This window comes from Aphelocoma coerulescens, unplaced genomic scaffold, assembly GCF_041296385.1.
Source record: "Aphelocoma coerulescens isolate FSJ_1873_10779 unplaced genomic scaffold, UR_Acoe_1.0 HiC_scaffold_46, whole genome shotgun sequence".
In the NCBI taxonomy this organism is placed as follows: Eukaryota; Metazoa; Chordata; class Aves; order Passeriformes; family Corvidae; genus Aphelocoma; species Aphelocoma coerulescens.
This window is the reverse complement of record NW_027183804.1, coordinates 4,167,048-4,185,577: the sequence shown is the minus strand read 5'-3', so window position 1 is coordinate 4,185,577 and position 18,530 is coordinate 4,167,048.

Here is an 18,530-nt window from a genome sequence, read left to right as displayed (position 1 = left end):
GCTCCTGACAAGGCTCCCCTGGATCGGGCTGGGCTCCCACTTGGACTTCTGGGCTTTCCCTGGCAACGTCAGTTGTCAGGGTTGTGCCCGTGTTGTTGAAGTCCATGAGTCCAAGGGAGCTGGGAGACCTGTGCACAGGCTCTGCACTTTCTGCAGGCTGACTGCAGGTCTCACGGAGCGTCTGCGGGCGATGGAGGCTGTCAGAGATAGCGGACGCTCCTGGCGGGATGGAGGATCTCTGACAGCCTGAGCTTCTTGCCTGGATGGCGGCTCTCTGATGGTGTGCCATCCTTGCAAGGCTTGAGGCTCTCCCAGGGATGGAGAATCTTGCTGGGAGCTGTTGCAGCGGGGATACTGCAACACGCATATATCAAACCAGGAGTCCCGTGGAAAAGAAACAAATATATACGGACGGATTCTTGCTAGATGTTTCAGAGATGTTTATTTCCCCAGCCGCATGGCCGGGCTCTGCCGAGGGACTCTTACAGTCGGGGCCCGAGCTGCTTTGCCCGCGCAGGGGAACACAAACCAACCCATGGGGAACGAGGCTGAGCAGGGGCAGGGAAACCCCGTGCCTCCCTCAGGGCTACATGGCAGGGGAGGGACCCCAACATCTCACCCGTTTTATTTTAATAAAAGGAGAATGAAGACAACTGGATAACCATAACAGGAACAGTTTCAAAACAAAACAAGCCACCCTCCTGAGTCTTTAAATGTCCAAACAGATTCTGTGGAACATCTTAGGGCTGACAGAAGGGAGACAGAACTCTCTGGACATGCCTGTGGGGAAACTGAGGCAGGAGAGGGTTTAATTTCTTCCCTCCCCCTTTTCATCCCCCCATCGGCATCGGAGAGGAATTGTAGGGGAAACAATTGGCAAAGGCAGGGTTTTGTGAGGGAAACCATGGATGAAAAAACGGATTGGGAACAAACTGGGGATAGGGTAAACTTAGGAAAGGGTTCATATTGGGTATAGGGTAAAAGGGGAAATTAGGCTGTGGGTAGGGAAATTGCTGGAATGGATATTGTTTATAATTTTGTGCATAACGGCTGCCTTTGACGGGAATACCTCCAGGCCCAGTAACATTCGCTGCTTGTAAACCCTTCTTTCCTTGCACTATATCAAATTGAACAACTTCCCCATCTCCTACACTTTGCAGGTAATTTTTAGGGTTATTCCTTTTAATGGCAGTTCTATGGATGAATAAATCTTCCCCTGTATCATCTCGTGTTATAAATCCATAGTTGTTTTTCACATTGTACCATTTCACAGTTCCTGTGATTTTCGTTGCTAGAACGTCTCCTATCACGTGCTTGCGTGTCTGTCGTGGCTGCTGGTCCCGCGTGGCCGCCGCCTCGCCGACTCCGACGTCTCGGTCAGGCCCCCGCGCCGCGGCCGCTCTGCGCTCTCTGCACGGCCCCGCTCCGGCGCCTGTCTGGGCTCTGCACGGCTCCGCTCCGCAAACTCCACGCTGCTTTGAGAGCGGCCCCGTTTCAGCTCGGCGCTGCACTGCGCGGCTTCTCGTGTCGCTGTGGAAACCGCCGCTTCTCCCTGCATAGGGCTCTCCGAGCCGTATGCACAGAGCGGGCTTCCACGCTGACCTCTGCTTCCTGGCTGCTCGTGGCCCACGGCACCCGCGGCGCCTGCGGCGTCGCTCCCTCACTCGCGGCCGCGTGGCCGGGGACCCCAAGACAGGGATGGGGTCCGCAGTAAGGCGCGCGCTCCCGAGGGGGCCGGGCGCATCCAGCGCAGGCACCTCCGCTGGCACGGCTGCAGTCATACACTCCTGGGGTGGCCGCCACGCGGTCTCGGCCACGGGAGAAGTATGATCTTCTGCTTTAGGGGTAATGGGACCATACAAATGCTCCTGAAGAGCGTCACTGATTATAAAGGATCCACGGAGAGCTTCTATCGCTAGGCCATCCCTTAGCTTATCACAGATCTCGTTCCAGAAACACTCCTGAGAATATCCAGGAGGTTTGATATCAAAAAGTAAGTCTCGAGAAATATAGGGGAACTCTTTGAAAAGCCAGATAAAAAAGTGTTCAAGATCTCCCGGTTCCAATACCTTTTTGTTTTGTTGTTCAAGGATCCCTTTTACTTCTAGATACATTTTTTTCTGTGGCTCAGAGAGCCCCATTTCCCACGATTCTTCCATAATCCAGATATGGAATAGCGAAACAAAACCAAGAAGAAGAATCCAAAGTTTCCAGGGTTTACTCACACAAAGTCGCTTAGGGATCGGGGATCGTTCTGCCCTCAAATCTCCACCATATGTTGCAGCGGGGATACTGCAACACGCATATATCAAACCAGGAGTCCCGTGGAAAAGAAACAAATATATACGGACGGATTCTTGCTAGATGTTTCAGAGATGTTTATTTCCCCAGCCGCATGGCCGGGCTCTGCCGAGGGACTCTTACAGTCGGGGCCCGAGCTGCTTTGCCCGCGCAGGGGAACACAAACCAACCCATGGGGAACGAGGCTGAGCAGGGGCAGGGAAACCCCGTGCCTCCCTCAGGGCTACATGGCAGGGGAGGGACCCCAACATCTCACCCGTTTTATTTTAATAAAAGGAGAATGAAGACAACTGGATAACCATAACAGGAACAGTTTCAAAACAAAACAAGCCACCCTCCTGAGTCTTTAAATGTCCAAACAGATTCTGTGGAACATCTTAGGGCTGACAGAAGGGAGACAGAACTCTCTGGACATGCCTGTGGGGAAACTGAGGCAGGAGAGGGTTTAATTTCTTCCCTCCCCCTTTTCATCCCCCCATCGGCATCGGAGAGGAATTGTAGGGGAAACAATTGGCAAAGGCAGGGTTTTGTGAGGGAAACCATGGATGAAAAAACGGATTGGGAACAAACTGGGGATAGGGTAAACTTAGGAAAGGGTTCATATTGGGTATAGGGTAAAAGGGGAAATTAGGCTGTGGGTAGGGAAATTGCTGGAATGGATATTGTTTATAATTTTGTGCATAACGGCTGCCTTTGACGGGAATACCTCCAGGCCCAGTAACATTCGCTGCTTGTAAACCCTTCTTTCCTTGCACTATATCAAATTGAACAACTTCCCCATCTCCTACACTTTGCAGGTAATTTTTAGGGTTATTCCTTTTAATGGCAGTTCTATGGATGAATAAATCTTCCCCTGTATCATCTCGTGTTATAAATCCATAGTTGTTTTTCACATTGTACCATTTCACAGTTCCTGTGATTTTCGTTGCTAGAACGTCTCCTATCACGTGCTTGCGTGTCTGTCGTGGCTGCTGGTCCCGCGTGGCCGCCGCCTCGCCGACTCCGACGTCTCGGTCAGGCCCCCGCGCCGCGGCCGCTCTGCGCTCTCTGCACGGCCCCGCTCCGGCGCCTGTCTGGGCTCTGCACGGCTCCGCTCCGCAAACTCCACGCTGCTTTGAGAGCGGCCCCTCTCTCAGCTCAGCTATCTTCCTGTGAACATCTGTGGTTGTCTCTCTCTTTCTTAAGGCTTCTAACTGCAGGAAATTGAGCGGGCAGGGAGCTATATTTCTCCCTCTTTGCTTCTGCTGATGGTATTTGCTCTGCAGCTGATACAGGTACCGATTTTAGAGCTATTAAGGTGCTAGATCGCCTGTGCTGCCTCTCTGGGCTGCTCGAGGCTTTCTAAGGCATTGAAATACAAGCGCTAGCCGGTATAAAGCTGAAAAGATACCATCCACAGGGAGCAGCCTCTTGAAGGGATGGAGGCTCCTGGAGGAGCTGGCCGAGCCACAGCAGGGCAGGTGGCCTCGCTTCAGCAGCTCCTCCAGTTCTTTCCACAAGGCCTGCCACATCCCAGAGTAGAGCGGCACCCATGTCCCATTGCGAGCCCAGAGCAGCAGCATCAGTTCCTGCAGCTCCTGGGCCACTGCCACGCAGGGGCCGCAGCTGCAGGGGCTGTCCAGGGGGCTCGCGGGAGCACGTGGCCGCTTGCGAGGGGTGGCCCGAGGCCTGGAGGACCTGGGAGCCGCAGGGGCTCCTCGCTTCCTCCGTGAGCCTCTGGGCTGCACCCCGGGGCGCTTGCGCCTCTTCGCTGTCCTTGTCTGCCGCCTCCGTGGTTGCCAGTGGCCAACGGCCCACCAGACAGCCACAGCGGCCAACAGCAGGACAAGCACAATCACTGGGACAACACCGTCACACATGGCTCCGGCACGTCCCATCGCGACTGCACTGGCAGCTGCAGGTGCTGGCCCGTGTTACATAGCGACTGCGCGGTGATGTCACAGTGCTGTGGGCCAGGACAGCCGGGTGACATCCCAGCCCCGCCTCTCACCAGCGCTCAGCCCCTTTGTGCCGTCATAGCCCTGGGCCCACCTCAGGGATCAGCAGAACCAGCTCATGCCTAAGGATGCACATGGCCAGAAAAAGCCTGGCAGCAAGAACAGGAGCTCAGCCTGCTGCAGTGAATCATTCCCTGCAGCAAGTGGCACATCAGGAAGAGTGCTGCTGCCACCAGTGTCAAGCCCATGGCTCCCAGGACACTGCAGCGGTACCAACTGGCAACAGCCACTACTCTGTGCCTGCGAAGATCTTCCAGAGACAAAGGGAGTTGAAGTTCCTGTGTCTCTGGGGAGCTCTCCTGAACTGGCTGTCGAGGGCAGGAAGAGTTTTCTGTAACAGCTCACCGACTTCTGCGTTGCCTCTGTTCTAAACAAGTCAGGATTTCCCAAGGAGCGCTCATGGTGCTCTCACTGCTCTGGTTTTGACGGGCATAGGGTTCCTTTTTTCCCAGTTGCTGGCACACACTGGGTTCAGATGCACCATGGGAATGCTGTGGATCAAACAGGGGTGGTTTGCTTTCTGCTGAGCAGGGCTTGCCCTCTTCAGGGACTTTGCAGTGTCCCTTGGTACAGTGCACGTTTTCCACGGCGAAGGGAGGGAAGAGTGTTGAAGACAGAGGCAAAGAATGCATTAAACACCTGTGCTGTGTCCCTGGCCCTGTTTGTCAGGTGACCATCCACATCCTGGAAGGGGACAATGTTACTTCTACAATGTTTCTTTCCATGCATATATTTAAAACCACTCTTTTTATTGGGCCCCACATTTCTGGCCACCTTCCTCTCCAGCTGAGCTTTCAGTGCACCAAAGTTCTCCGTACAGTGGCGAGAAACATCTCTGGGGAAGGAATGAGAAGGAGGTGTCTTTACAAACTATCTGTGGGCCTGATGGTAGATAAAGCCAGATACTGATAGGTGAAAGAAGCAGCAAAGGGAGGAACCCTAAATTCCATAGGAATTCCACTAATTGACACAGACTGTTACTCACTCAAGACTCTGCTAATCCCTGGATTTAGAGAAAAAGAACAGAGACAGGAGCAAAAGAATGGGGGGGGGGAGGGGGGTAGACATTAGAAAGGGGGTTTGTATTAAGCCATTTGGGAAGTCTGTACCTCTCAAGTAGCTCAGCCAGTGGGGAAAGAGAGAGGGAAATGCAGCTGGGAAATTAGGAGATAAAGGAAGCTGCGTCCTCTATCAACTTGAGAGATCCCGTGGGAAATGCCCATGACCTCTCCCTTTATTCGATCAAAGTAACAGGACTGCTCTGTCTCTTGTTTGGACGTACAGCTGTGGTGTTTGAGGACTAATTTTCCTGACATCCGTATTCTTCTTGTGACCTTGCTTCCACTGGGCACACAGCTTCCTTTTCCATCCTCTTTGCCAGAGAAGAAGCCTTCTGCCTCGCCTGCTTGGCTTTCGACATTTGGGAATCTCCTGCTGCTGTGCCCTTAGGAGGTGATGTTTCAAAATTGACCAGCACGGATGGACCCCAGCACCTGCAAAAACATTGTCCCTGGAGACCCTGCTTAGCAGTTCCCTGAGCAGTCTGAAGTCTGCTCTCCTCATGGCCCGAGCTGAGGTTTTGCTGGCCCTTTTCCTCTTGTCAGAGGTTTGAAACTCGATTGATTTGTGGTCGCTGTGGCCAAGACGGCCGCCAGTCCCCACCTGGCTCAGGGCACGTGGGACTCAGAGGGCGGCCTGGCTCCAGGGGGGCTGAGCTGGAGAGTCCTGGGCTGTGGGGGGCTTCCCGCTTTCCTGGGAGGAGACTCCCTGGGGAGGAAGAAGGGTCTGGCATGAGCCACAAGGCCCCTGGCCGAGGGACGGTAGCGGGGGACGTGTGCGTAGCGGATGCTGTCTGGGAGGAGCTGTGGCAAGGAGTGGGTGTGGGGCTGGGGGTGTCCCAGAGCTCAGTGAGGGTGTTCCCCCAGCCCAGCAGGCAGAAAGCCCCTGGCTCACAGCAGGAGCCAAGTTCCAGGTCACCAGGAACAGCCCCCGCCCTCACCAGTGCTCCCAGCCTCCCACAAAGGTTGGTTATGCCCATGGGTGCTGCCAAGGTTCCCCATGGGAACAGGGCTGGACACCCTAAAAAGGGGGGTCAACACCCCAGGGGCAAAGCCAGTGCAGGGGAGAATGAGTGGGATGAGTGTGAGAGGACCACCTCTACCCCTCCCATCCCGCACCAGGGAGCAGGGACTTTCCTGGGACAGCTCCAGGAGGATATTCAGGACCATCCTTGCCTGGGACAGGGGTGCCAAGGAGATCCAGGAGGGATCAGTGTCCAGCTCTGTGTCCTGGGACACCCTGCACCCTGTTCCCCATAGCCCTGATTTTCAGGAAGGAGCCACAGGAGCCTCCTGGCCATTGCTGGATTTTTCTTTCAGGAATTCGCTGTGGAGCTCGTTTGTCTTTTTTTGCCTCTTTCGGAGCTCCTGTAAAAACGGCCTTGGAGCTGGAAGGGGCGGGGCGGGGCGGGGCGGGGCAGGGCGGAGAAGAGCCAGCTGGGGAAGTCTTGAGGGCTTCTGTGGCTCTGGCAGCCTGCTTTCCTCCTCTCCCTTTGGTGGAGGTGTGGGCTGGCAACGGAGCATCTTCCCCGGGTGGCCGCGGTGCCCCGGATCCCTGCCCTGAGCGGAGGGACAACACTGGGCGTCTCTGGCCTGCCGCACGCAGCCAGGCTGCCGCACAGAGCTCCTCCAAAGCCCTGCCCTTGGCCGCAGGGGGCCGAATTAGTGAGGCATTAAGGAGGGAGGAAGGAAGGGCGCTAATTAGGGAGGGGAGGGCGGGGAGCCGTTCCCAGCCGAGGGGGCGTGGCCAGGACGATGGGCGTGGGCAGGGCCTCAGCGGCGGCGAGGGGCCGTGGTCTGAGCGGGGCCGGGGCCAGCGCTGAGGGGAGCAAAGGGCGGGAAAAGGCTCGGTGCTGCTGAGGGGAAGCGTCGGGAAGGAGGGGACGGAGGGGATATCGTTGGGAAAAAGGGAGACACAAGAGCTCCTGGGGGCCTGAAACCACTAACAGTGGTGGAGGGGAGCCCAACACACTCCTCCTATGTATCCCAATGCTTTACAGAGGGGAAGGCGTGGCTAAAATCCAGGAGAAACAGTGCTGTGGATCCAAGGAATCAGAAGCAGGATCTGTGTGGAGGGCGTCCCTCACGGGAGGCACATGAATCGACCTGAGCGAGGCTGGGGCAGGAGGGTCACGGCCAGCAGAGAAGGGGGACCCTCTGTCCATGCCAAGGCCCAGGGCAGCCCTATCCCGGGAAGCGCGCAGGGAGCGGATCCTTGAGCTGCTGCACGTTGGCGCTGCCCTCGCTCAGCCGGCAGCCCCCTCATTGCCCAGGGGGAGCTGGTGGCAGTGGGGAGTGGGAGAGGGAAACATCTGTCCTACACCTCCATGGCTGCGGCACTGCCAAAGGTGAAGAACGTCAGAGAACTGCCAAACAAGATCCTCCAGCAGGAAAGGCAGACGTTCCCAGCTCCAGGGAATTCCCTGATGTCAGCAGTGGAGGAGCAGGATGAGGAAGATCTCCACGCTTGCGATACTTCTGGCAAGAGCCTCCGTCCCTGCCAGAGCCTCGGTGAGAGCTGCCGGAGCGCAGACGGAGGAAGGCCTTTGGACAGGTGCAAGGTATGAATGATGCACGGTCCCCAGTCGTGGTGTGAGCAGAAACATTTCTTCCAAGCACCTCTGGCTTTTAGAAGAGTTTCACTCTCAGGTTCGAATAGCGTGAGCCTGGAAAGCCAATAGTCGAAATGCTCCGATGTCTGCTACCCAATACTAGACATGAACTCGTGTCTCTCGTAGCAACATCAGGCTTTTTCCCTAAGCCAAGTGCTGGAAGGAGAATTTCTTCTGCAAAACTACTGTGCTTCTGCTGCTTGTTCCATTTTAGAAAGTTTCCTTCGTCGCCCCTGCCTTGATTGAACAGTCCTTTCTCTTCTAACTAGAAGCTCCAGGTTCTCTTCTTACAAGTTGTCTTTGTTTTCTTTGCCCACAGACAGGAGTCCCTGCTTCCCCAGAGCCACGTCGATCTGCAGAGCCTGCTTGTGGCTGAGGATGCAGATGGCCAGGAAAGGCCGGGAAGTAAAAATTGGTAACATTTCTAGTTCCTAGGAAAGAAATATTTCATGAGATCTGGAAAACAAGCATCCCAGCATCTGTGGCATTCCCAGCTGATCAGTCCCGCTGTAGCAAGATTGAGGATGCATCTCCCAGTTCTCCAAGAGCTGAGTAGGTATTAGTAGGGCATTGGACTGCAGCTGGGAACAGCAAAAGTGGCTGGCACAGCAAGTTCAATGTATGGCTGTCCAAGGTCTGTCTTTTGCAAGTTTCCAAGCTTTGCATCATGTTCTTGGGATTCCATTATCACTTTCAACCGAATACTCTACCAGTTAGAGCCATGATTGCCATCAAAAAGGTGAAGTCTGTAATAATAATCTGGTTTTTGGAGGGGAGATTTTCTCTCATCTCTTGCTCTGATCAGCTAGTGTAGTTTTAGAGGAGTTTGTGGTAAAGTCTGTTCTGTGCTGATTTTTTAATGGCTGTTTGACCACCAGACATGTCTGTGCCCTGAAGACATTTTCAGTTTTCATCCAGTTAGTCTAGAAGGTCCACTGAAAAAGTTATTTGATGTAACTCATCTCTCTGAAACCTGGGCAAACAAAATGCTCTGTTTTGGATTACAGGGAGGTGGGCTGGTTTTCCTTGGCAAGCATCCTTTTCCTGCTCGTGTTTGCACCGCCGATCGTGTATTACTTCATCATGTCCTGTGACCAGTACCAGTGCTCTCTGACTGACCCACTGCTGGACTTGCTGACAGGGAATAAACATCTGTCTGACATCTGGAACAGGACTCCCACACTGACCTATAGGGCTGCTGGCATCTATTCCCTTTGGGTCACTTTCCAGGTACATTCTTGAGTTATGATCTGGATGCCGGGTCTGGTTTCTCACACGGCTGTTGGATGAATCCTTTTGCACAAAGGATAGTGGAATGTTGAACTGGCATTTACTCTTTGGTGTTTCCCACTTTCCAGGGCTTTTTGGAATCCAAAGGAAGCTTATGTACTTGGAAAAGAAGCATGTAGGGAATATACGCAAATATTCCTTGTGTGACATATGCCTTAATGAGGTTTTGAAGAAAAAGCAACTTTATAGCAGTATCCGTTGGTTTTAAATTCATACACAAGAAATAGATAAAAATAAAACGACGAGGACCTGAATCTAGTTACCAACTGTCCTGCCTCCCCACCAAAAAAGGATGGCAGCCTTACATGAAGTACATCTTTGAGCTGTCTCAAAGCTTAGATGTATTACTAGTCTAAAATCCCAACAGCTAAATATTGCCATATTTGCTTACCCAATACTTAATAGAAACTTAATAGAAACATTCTATTTGGTATGTGTATGTAAGGAATAGTGTTTTGAGGGATTTTGTCTCGTCTGTATTTACTGTGAATACATCCTCTCTCTTCTAGGTGGTTTTGTACATGTCCATCCCTGACTTCTGCCATAAAGTTCTCCCTGGATATGTGGGAGGTGTACAAGAAGGTGCTGTCACCCCTGCTGGTAAGGTATTCCTTGGAATACACGGACACCGTGCAATCTTCTGAAATGATAGTATTTCTGTACCTAGAGTGTTTAATAGCCCATGTGTAGCCAGAGGAAACGTGGGCAGAAGTGCTCTCACCTTCCTCCCGTGTTCAGTTCAAACAAAAATAGAAAGCAATCGATGTCATCTTTTAGAAGAAGTGATAGCATTTCTATCTCTTAGAATTAGTATAACTGTTGATCTGGTAGGCACCATACCAGCAGTGAAAAAGTACTGGTTGATGACTTTGGCACTTGAAATTGTCAGTTGACTGTAGCTGTCCAGGACTATTGCTGGTATTCGACAAGATAGTTTTACCTGCTCAAGCTCCATGAAGCCAAGGGACTTGAACAAAATGTGGGATGTGAACTGTTAGGAGAAGTGGTTTGTTACTCTGGTCAGTTTTGGGGGAAAGCCTAAATTCAGTTTTGTGAGGAGAAAAACTCAGCCTAACAAAGCCTAATGGGTACAGCAGAGTTTAATGGAACACTCAGAAAAGTGCTTTAAGGTATTGAATTGGGAGGACGAGGAGAGAGAAGTTGTTTCATGAGCGCTTGATTGAGCTTCTGTGTATTCTGTGCATAGCCATGTGAATTAAAAGCTGCAGTAATGCGGGGTCAGTAACACTCGATTTTTTTTCTTCATCTTTTAGGTGTCGTGAATAAATATGAAAATCAATGGACTTCAGGCCTGGATCATGACCCATGTGCTTTGGTTTGCAAATGCTTCTTGCTTCCACTTCTTCTCACCTACCATCATTTTTGACAAGTGGATTCCTCTCCTGTGGTGTGCCAATAGCTTGGGATATGCAGTGTCCATGTTTGCAATGATTAAAGGCTACTTTTTCCCTCCCAATGCCAAAGAGTGGTATGTGAATTTTAGTAATGAGAGAAGACGAGGTAATCCGAGATTAAAACTGTTAAATAAAAACCGGGTCTATCAATTGAATGACAGAATATATTTCACTGGCAGAGAGAGCTGAGCCAGTGTATGACAGTGGTTCTTTGCTTCACTAGCACCATCCCCCGTGTTTCATGCTGCACACCATGGGACTGGCAGCCTCAGTGTCACAGATACACCCATCCTAGAAATAGTGAGACTGTTCAGAAGTGTTAGCAAGAGTAAACTCGGGCACTTCTGAAACTCTACAACTTATGTCTATTAATGTAATACTTCAGCTGGGTCAGCTTCTGTTACCTTGCACAGCGTTACATGCTTTGATGATTTTTATTATCACTACATCAAATTAATCTGAATTGTGTAGTCAGAGCAGTAATTACCTGTATTTGTGTAGAACTCTGTACATTTCCAATTTTTTTATGTTTTACAGCAAATTCACTGGAAACTTCTTTTACGACTACATGATGGGGATTGAATTTAACCCTCGAATAGGGAAGTGGTTTGATTTCAAGCTCTTTCTTCAGTGGGCGCCCTGGGATTGTGGCCTGGACTCTGATCAACCTTTCCTTTGCTGCCAAACAAGAGGAGCTGTATGGCGAAGCGACAAACTCCATGATCCTTGTCAATGTCCTTCAGGTAAATTCCAAGGAGGAAATTAGGAAACCAGCTAGGAAGTAAACTAATATTAAAGTAGGAAAAGAAGTCCTTCTATGGAAATGAAAATGAAGTGTTTTTTCCTGGCCTGAAACAAGCTCATTCAGTGATGGTGTGCTGGGACTTCTTTGGATTTATTGCCTGATCTGTGGAAATGGAAGCCTGCTCAATAGGAGCTCTATCGGCCCTCTTTGTAACGCTGTGACTCTAAGCTGAAGAGAGATTGGGCTGATCAACTGTGAGTTCACTTCCCAAGCGTTCGTCCTTGAGTTGTACACTTGCCTTAGTCATCCTACTGTTGCTTTATCTGTGTAGATAGATAGATAGGTAGGTAGATATTGTGTATCCACATAGCTTGTATTTATGTGATAGTTCTTCCTAACTGTGTTCAGAAACGTCTGGTTTTGAAGTGCTAACATAAAAACACCAATGAGTTGTGAGATCACATCACAAGGCAGCACAGACATTAGGCTGATGCTGTTAGACAGGGTAACTGGTGACAGTGCTCTGTTATTACTGTGAAATTATTCTGTTGCAGGGTATTTTTGTTCTGGACTTCTTTTGGAATGAAGCCTGGTACTTGAAAACCATTGCTATCTGCCATGATCATTTGGGATGGTATTTGGGCTGGGGAGACTGTGTTTGGTTGCCTTCCCTCTCTACTTTGCAGGTAAAAATGTGGACACTGTGGATTTGGGCTAAGAGGAAGGAAACTTTGCAGAAACATTCTTCTCAGCAGGTTAATGTGCACCTTAAATGTTTCTAGGCGGTTTGACTGTTGAGAAATCCTTGCAACATTCTTTGTAACAATTCCTGGGTAGGAAGGCTTCCTGTCCGTGCCCAGATTGGACATCTTTTCCTCTCCTGCCCTTCTTTTGTGCCTCTTTCTGTCACTGTCTGTTGTGTCTGTATACTTTTCTGAATCCTTTTGGTTTCCTTTTTTTCTAAATCCTTTCCGTTTCCTTTTTTTTTTTACTCCTGCTTGTTGAGGGTCTTTTGGTTAGCGGTGGTTTGTTTGTGTTTTGTTCCTTGCTTTTTCCTTCTGTCCGGTTTGCATCCTTGCAACTTCTCTCTTCTTGTTTCAGGAAGAAGTGCAATTTTGGAGAGAGAAAGAGAGAAGGAAACTGTTGGATGCAGAGTTTTTTGAAAGTTTTCTGCAGTTTTACTGTTGCAGTAGATTTTTCTACTCTTTCTTCTGGTCTGTTGTGGGCCACTGTAGTCAAGGAATTGGTCTGGCATGCTGAGCCTCTGTTGGAAGTAAATGTCTGATTGTTTTTGTGCTCCCCAGGGTCTGTATTTGGTTTACCAGCCTGTCCAGCTGTGCACAGCCCATGCCGTAGGGGTCTTGATGCTGGGCTTGCTGGGCTATTCCATCTTCAGAATGACCAACCACCAGAAGGACCTCTTCCATCGTACCAATGGCAAGTGCAGGATCTGGGGGAAGAAGCCGGAGTCCATCGAGTGCTCCTACGTGTCCGTGGATGGGCCCAAGCACTACAGCAAGCTGATGACCTCTGGCTTTTGGGGCTGGGCACGTCATTTCAACTGCACGGGAGACCTGATGGGCTCGCTGGCCTATTGCCTGGCTTGTGGCTTTGAGCACATCCTGCCTTACTTCTACATCGTTTACATGACCACTCTGCTCACCCAGCGCTGCATTCGGGACGAGCACGGTTGTTGCAGCAAAGATGGGAAGGACTGGAAGCACTACACTGCTGCAGTGCCCTACCGGCTCTACCCGGCAGATTTTAAGGCTAATGCAGGATCCAGGGGAAAGAAAAAAGAAGAAACATGCAGGCATGCCATGTTTAAAGTGTTTAAACTGAAGTGGGGCACTGAAATGTCCCATTTTTTTAGAGGATTCTTTTAATTGGAATTGAATCATGCCGCAACCGGGCCAGGAGACACTTCAGAGACAGAGTCAGAGAAGCGGGTATTTGCTTTATTCGGCGCGCCGGGTGTGTGGGGATCGCTCCTCCAAACACACACCTGGTGCTCTCTACAACACAAGTATTATGGGTTAAATTAGGAATATTCATCACATTCCTTGGGACAGGTGTGGTTATACAAATTATTTCTCGGAAGTCATTAGCATATGGGCCACGCATGCGCTGTGTGTCCTGGTGGCCGCGCTGAGGAAGGCCTCTCCTCTTCCTCGGGGGTCTTTTCTGATGAAGGCCAGTAGTCTTCCTCTCAGTGAACTTTTTCACCTTTCTCCCTGGGCATGCGTAGTCCTTTGAGGAATGTTTCAGCGGTCTCTGAGATGATCCTTGTGCCCTCTATCTTGACAAGAGTAGGGCAAATTTGGTTTCTTAGGTTTTGTAATTACAGTCTGCTGTCTGAACTAACGTTTGCTGTCTCCCAATAGTTAACTCGTGCTTCCATGAGTTAGCTATTGACTGCCCCTTCCTCATTTCTGAAGAAGTATGTTTTTTTCCCAAAGCCTGTAGTGGTAGGTCAGGGCAGTAGACAGAAGGTGGCACAGGTTTGCAGCTGGCACCTGCCCACAGGGCCAGGGAAGGCACCTGGGTGCTTTCCTGTGGCTAGACTGGTTACTGCACTTTCCATCTCTACCAGTTGTTTTGAGGGTAGAGAAAGGTATTTTGAGGGCTGCAATGGGCCCAGCACCATGGGAGCAACTCCAGCATCTCAACATTTCCTGTGGGCTCCATGCCCATGGCTTACGAGGCTGCAGACCCAGCTGGTCAAAGGCGCAGCCCTGCCTCCCATTTCAGGGGAAGAAAGAGGAAGAGTTTTGTCAGGGCTCAACCTGAAATGACCTTTTGCCATTTCTGATTCTTCTCCCAGCATTGGAGAGGAGCAGCATCTCTGTCCCTGCCACCCGCTGGCCCTTGGAATGCACACATGAGCCCACGTATCACTTCAGGTGAAGCCAAGTGGCCGCCTCAGTTTGAAAGGGCGGCTGTTGTTTCACTGTTGCATTTCTTGGCTTGTTACAGCCCCTCCTGCCTGGACTACAGCCTGTGCTTGAAGACACAAAAGTGCCATGATGCCTGGAGGAAAGGCATCAAAAGCTTGACAAAGGCTGAAGGGAACACTCTGATCACCCCTTTTCCCAAGAGGGTTCTTTAGCTGAAGTTGCTAACCAGGAGCAGACTTGACACCCCGGCATGGGTTTGTGGTTCTTTTATTTCTCGAGTCCTCACTCCTGCGTGGGACTCGGCAACCGGGTGCTGCAGAGGCTCCGGCAAGGCATCAAAGACGCCCGCCCCGCAGCCAAGGGTGGCGCAAGATCTCCTCCAGCGCTGGCCTGTCCGCGGGGTGCTTGGACAAACACCAGCGGATCAGATGTTGGCACTCTGGGGAGAGAAGCCAGAAAGCGCCGGTCACTTGCAGAAGGCTCCTGCCCAGCTGCTCCCGGCGCCCGCAGGGCCCGGGCCGTGCTGCGTGTGCTCAGAGCTGTGCCGGCCTCCCGGCTGACTCTGCCCTTTGCGGGACAGCGGCACGGCAGGACACGCGCCACCTCCTGCAGCCAAGCGGGCCACACCGACCCCACCGTGGTCACGGGCCGCCGCCTGCGGCCAGCCCTTGAGGGCAGATCGACCTCCCGCGGAGCTGCGTGAGGGCCACGCTGGGCTGCGCGGTGCCATCTGCCAAAGCCTGCCTTCTTGAGGCCGGACACCAACCTGGAGAGACCTGCTGCCAGAAGAAGAGCTGCCCCGACACGATGCCACGGTCGTCCTGGAAGGGCTCGTTCCCGCAGACCATGACGTACAGCAGCACGCCCAGGGACCAGATGGTCGCCGAATGGCCGTGGTAGCAGCCAAGGCAGATCCACTCGGGTGGGCTGTACAGGTGTGTTCCTAGGGGACACAGGCGGCGCTGTCCAGGCGCAGGCTGCTGCCTTCCAGAGCCTGGTGCCAGCCTCCTGGCAGAAGCAGGGGCTGCACCAGTGGCCACAACTTCCCCCCGGGGCCAGCCGCCATCCCCCAGCCAATTGGCCAAAGCCAGGAAACCGTTCTGCAAGGCAGACAAGGCCAGCGGAGCAGCCCAAGCCCTTGCGGGCCTGCCAAGCCGAGCGGCCGGGGCCTGGCTTTGGCAGCCCCCCTCTGTGGGCAGGGCCGGCAGCCGGCTCCTGGGGCACAGCATCTGGCCCGTGCCAAAGGGCAGCCGGCAGCCGGCTGAATGCCGCAGCCCGCAGCCCAGGAGGGAACGGGGCCGTGCAGTGCCTGGCACTGGGAGCGGGGCCCGGCCTGTGGGCTCACCGGCAAATTGCGTGAAGGCCTGCTCCTGGAGGAAGGTGCCGCAACCGAAGTCGATGAGCTTCAGGTCGCCACTCTCCGGGTCCACGAGGAGGTTCTCCGGCTTGATGTCCCGGTGCAGGACGCCGCAGGCGGTGCAGTGCCGCACGGCCTCCAGCACCTGGCAGAAAAGCCAGCGCGCCATCTCCTCGCGCAGGAAGCCCTGCTCCAGCAGGAAGTCCAGGAGATCCTGCGATGACTCCGGACGCTCCATGACCAGCAGGAAGCTGTCAGGCAGCTCAAACCAGTCGAGGAGCTGGATGATGTTGTGGCAGCCAGAGCCCACCTTCTCCATGAGCACAATCTCCATGGGAACGCGGGTGCCGTCGGGCTGTGGGGAGGAGACAGTGCCTCCAGCAGGCCTGATGCTGCCCTGGGGCTGCTGTGCTGCCCCGTGCCTGGGATGCCCCAGTGCCCCCTTGGGCAGCCTCCCTGGTGCTTGGGCTTCCTCCCGCCCAGGGGATGCTTGGGGGGTGCCCCCCTGCCCGGCCCCACCACCGGTGTTTGGCATCCCCGGGCCCGCCCTGCTCCGGCTCGCACGCTGAGCCCACGCCCGCTCCCCCCGCCCTGCGCCGCCTCCCGCCCTCGGGGCCCGGCCTTATCCCTGCCCGCCACGCCCCGCTCTGGCGCTCTGGCGCCGTGGCCCCGCTCACTCACTCACCAGCTCGTACCACTGCACCACGCTCTCCCGGGCCACGCGTTTGATGGCCACCTGCAAGCCCACGAGAGACGGGGCTGAGCTCAAGCCCTGCCCCGCCCCTGGCCCTCGTCCCGCGCCCCGCCGTCCCGGCCACTTACCGGGCTCCCGTCCGAGAGGCGGATGCCCGAGAAAACGGTGCCGAAGCCACCGCTGCCCAGCTGCGGGCCCAGCTGGTACAGCTCCTGCAGCTTCTTCTTTTGCCCTGCGACCGAGACCGAGCCATCAGCCTTGCGCCCAGGGCCCCCCCGGCCAAGTGCCCGCGAGTGAAGCGGGCCGAGCCACCGCGGGCCACCTTGCTCTGACCTGCTTCCTGCTGCGCGCCGGGCAGCGGCCACCGCCTTGCAGCCGTCGGGCTGGCGAGCGCCAGAGCTGGGGCAGGGGAGCGCGCAGAGGCGGCTGCAGGAGCCGGAGGGCAGCGGGGCAGGGCGGCACCGTCGCTGTCCCCGGCGTCGTGGGCTGGACTCTGCTCTTGAGGACTGCCGGGGCTACAGCCCGAGGACTCGCACAGGGGGGTGTCAGGAGCAGCTGCAAACCAGAGAGGGGTTTTTTGAAGCTGTGGCATCAGAAGCACTGGAAACAGCCAGGGACTCGGCTGCTCTCAAGGGCCCTGGCCTGGCCTGCGGATGCCCCTCAAGAGCCCCAAGGGAGCCTCAAAGAGCTCCTCAGATCTCACCTGCTACCAGCAAGGCCTTCCTGGTAGTCGGTGGCCGTCTCGGAGCAGCTTCCTGGAGATGGAGGAACCTCCTGGGTGTCTTGAGGCTCGTCTCCGCCACCAGGCAAGAGCTGTTGCCAGCTGGCGCAGCCGGCACAGCGTCCTGGGAGCTGTGGGCCGGCAACTGCTGGCTCCAGCTCACTCGCTGCTCCAGCACCTGCTCCTGACAAGGCTCCCCTGGATCGGGCTGGGCTCCCACTTGGACTTCTGGGCTTTCCCTGGCAACGTCAGTTGTCAGGGTTGTGCCCGTGTTGTTGAAGTCCATGAGTCCAAGGGAGCTGGGAGACCTGTGCACAGGCTCTGCACTTTCTGCAGGCTGACTGCAGGTCTCACGGAGCGTCTGCGGGCGATGGAGGCTGTCAGAGATAGCGGACGCTCCTGGCGGGATGGAGGATCTCTGACAGCCTGAGCTTCTTGCCTGGATGGCGGCTCTCTGATGGTGTGCCATCCTTGCAAGGCTTGAGGCTCTCCCAGGGATGGAGAATCTTGCTGGGAGCAGCCTCTTGAAGGGATGGAGGCTCCTGGAGGAGCTGGCCGAGCCACAGCAGGGCAGGTGGCCTCGCTTCAGCAGCTCCTCCAGTTCTTTCCACAAGGCCTGCCACATCCCAGAGTAGAGCGGCACCCATGTCCCATTGCGAGCCCAGAGCAGCAGCATCAGTTCCTGCAGCTCCTGGGCCACTGCCACGCAGGGGCCGCAGCTGCAGGGGCTGTCCAGGGGGCTCGCGGGAGCACGTGGCCGCTTGCGAGGGGTGGCCCGAGGCCTGGAGGACCTGGGAGCCGCAGGGGCTCCTCGCTTCCTCCGTGAGCCTCTGGGCTGCACCCCGGGGCGCTTGCGCCTCTTCGCTGTCCTTGTCTGCCGCCTCCGTGGTTGCCAGTGGCCAACGGCCCACCAGACAGCCACAGCGGCCAACAGCAGGACAAGCACAATCACTGGGACAACACCGTCACACATGGCTCCGGCACGTCCCATCGCGACTGCACTGGCAGCTGCAGGTGCTGGCCCGTGTTACATAGCGACTGCGCGGTGATGTCACAGTGCTGTGGGCCAGGACAGCCGGGTGACATCCCAGCCCCGCCTCTCGCCAGCGCTCAGCCCCTTTGTGCCGTCATAGCCCTGGGCCCACCTCAGGGATCAGCAGAACCAGCTCATGCCTAAGGATGCACATGGCCAGAAAAAGCCTGGCAGCAAGAACAGGAGCTCAGCCTGCTGCAGTGAATCATTCCCTGCAGCAAGTGGCACATCAGGAAGAGTGCTGCTGCCACCAGTGTCAAGCCCATGGCTCCCAGGACACTGCAGCGGTACCAACTGGCAACAGCCACTACTCTGTGCCTGCGAAGATCTTCCAGAGACAAAGGGAGTTGAAGTTCCTGTGTCTCTGGGGAGCTCTCCTGAACTGGCTGTCGAGGGCAGGAAGAGTTTTC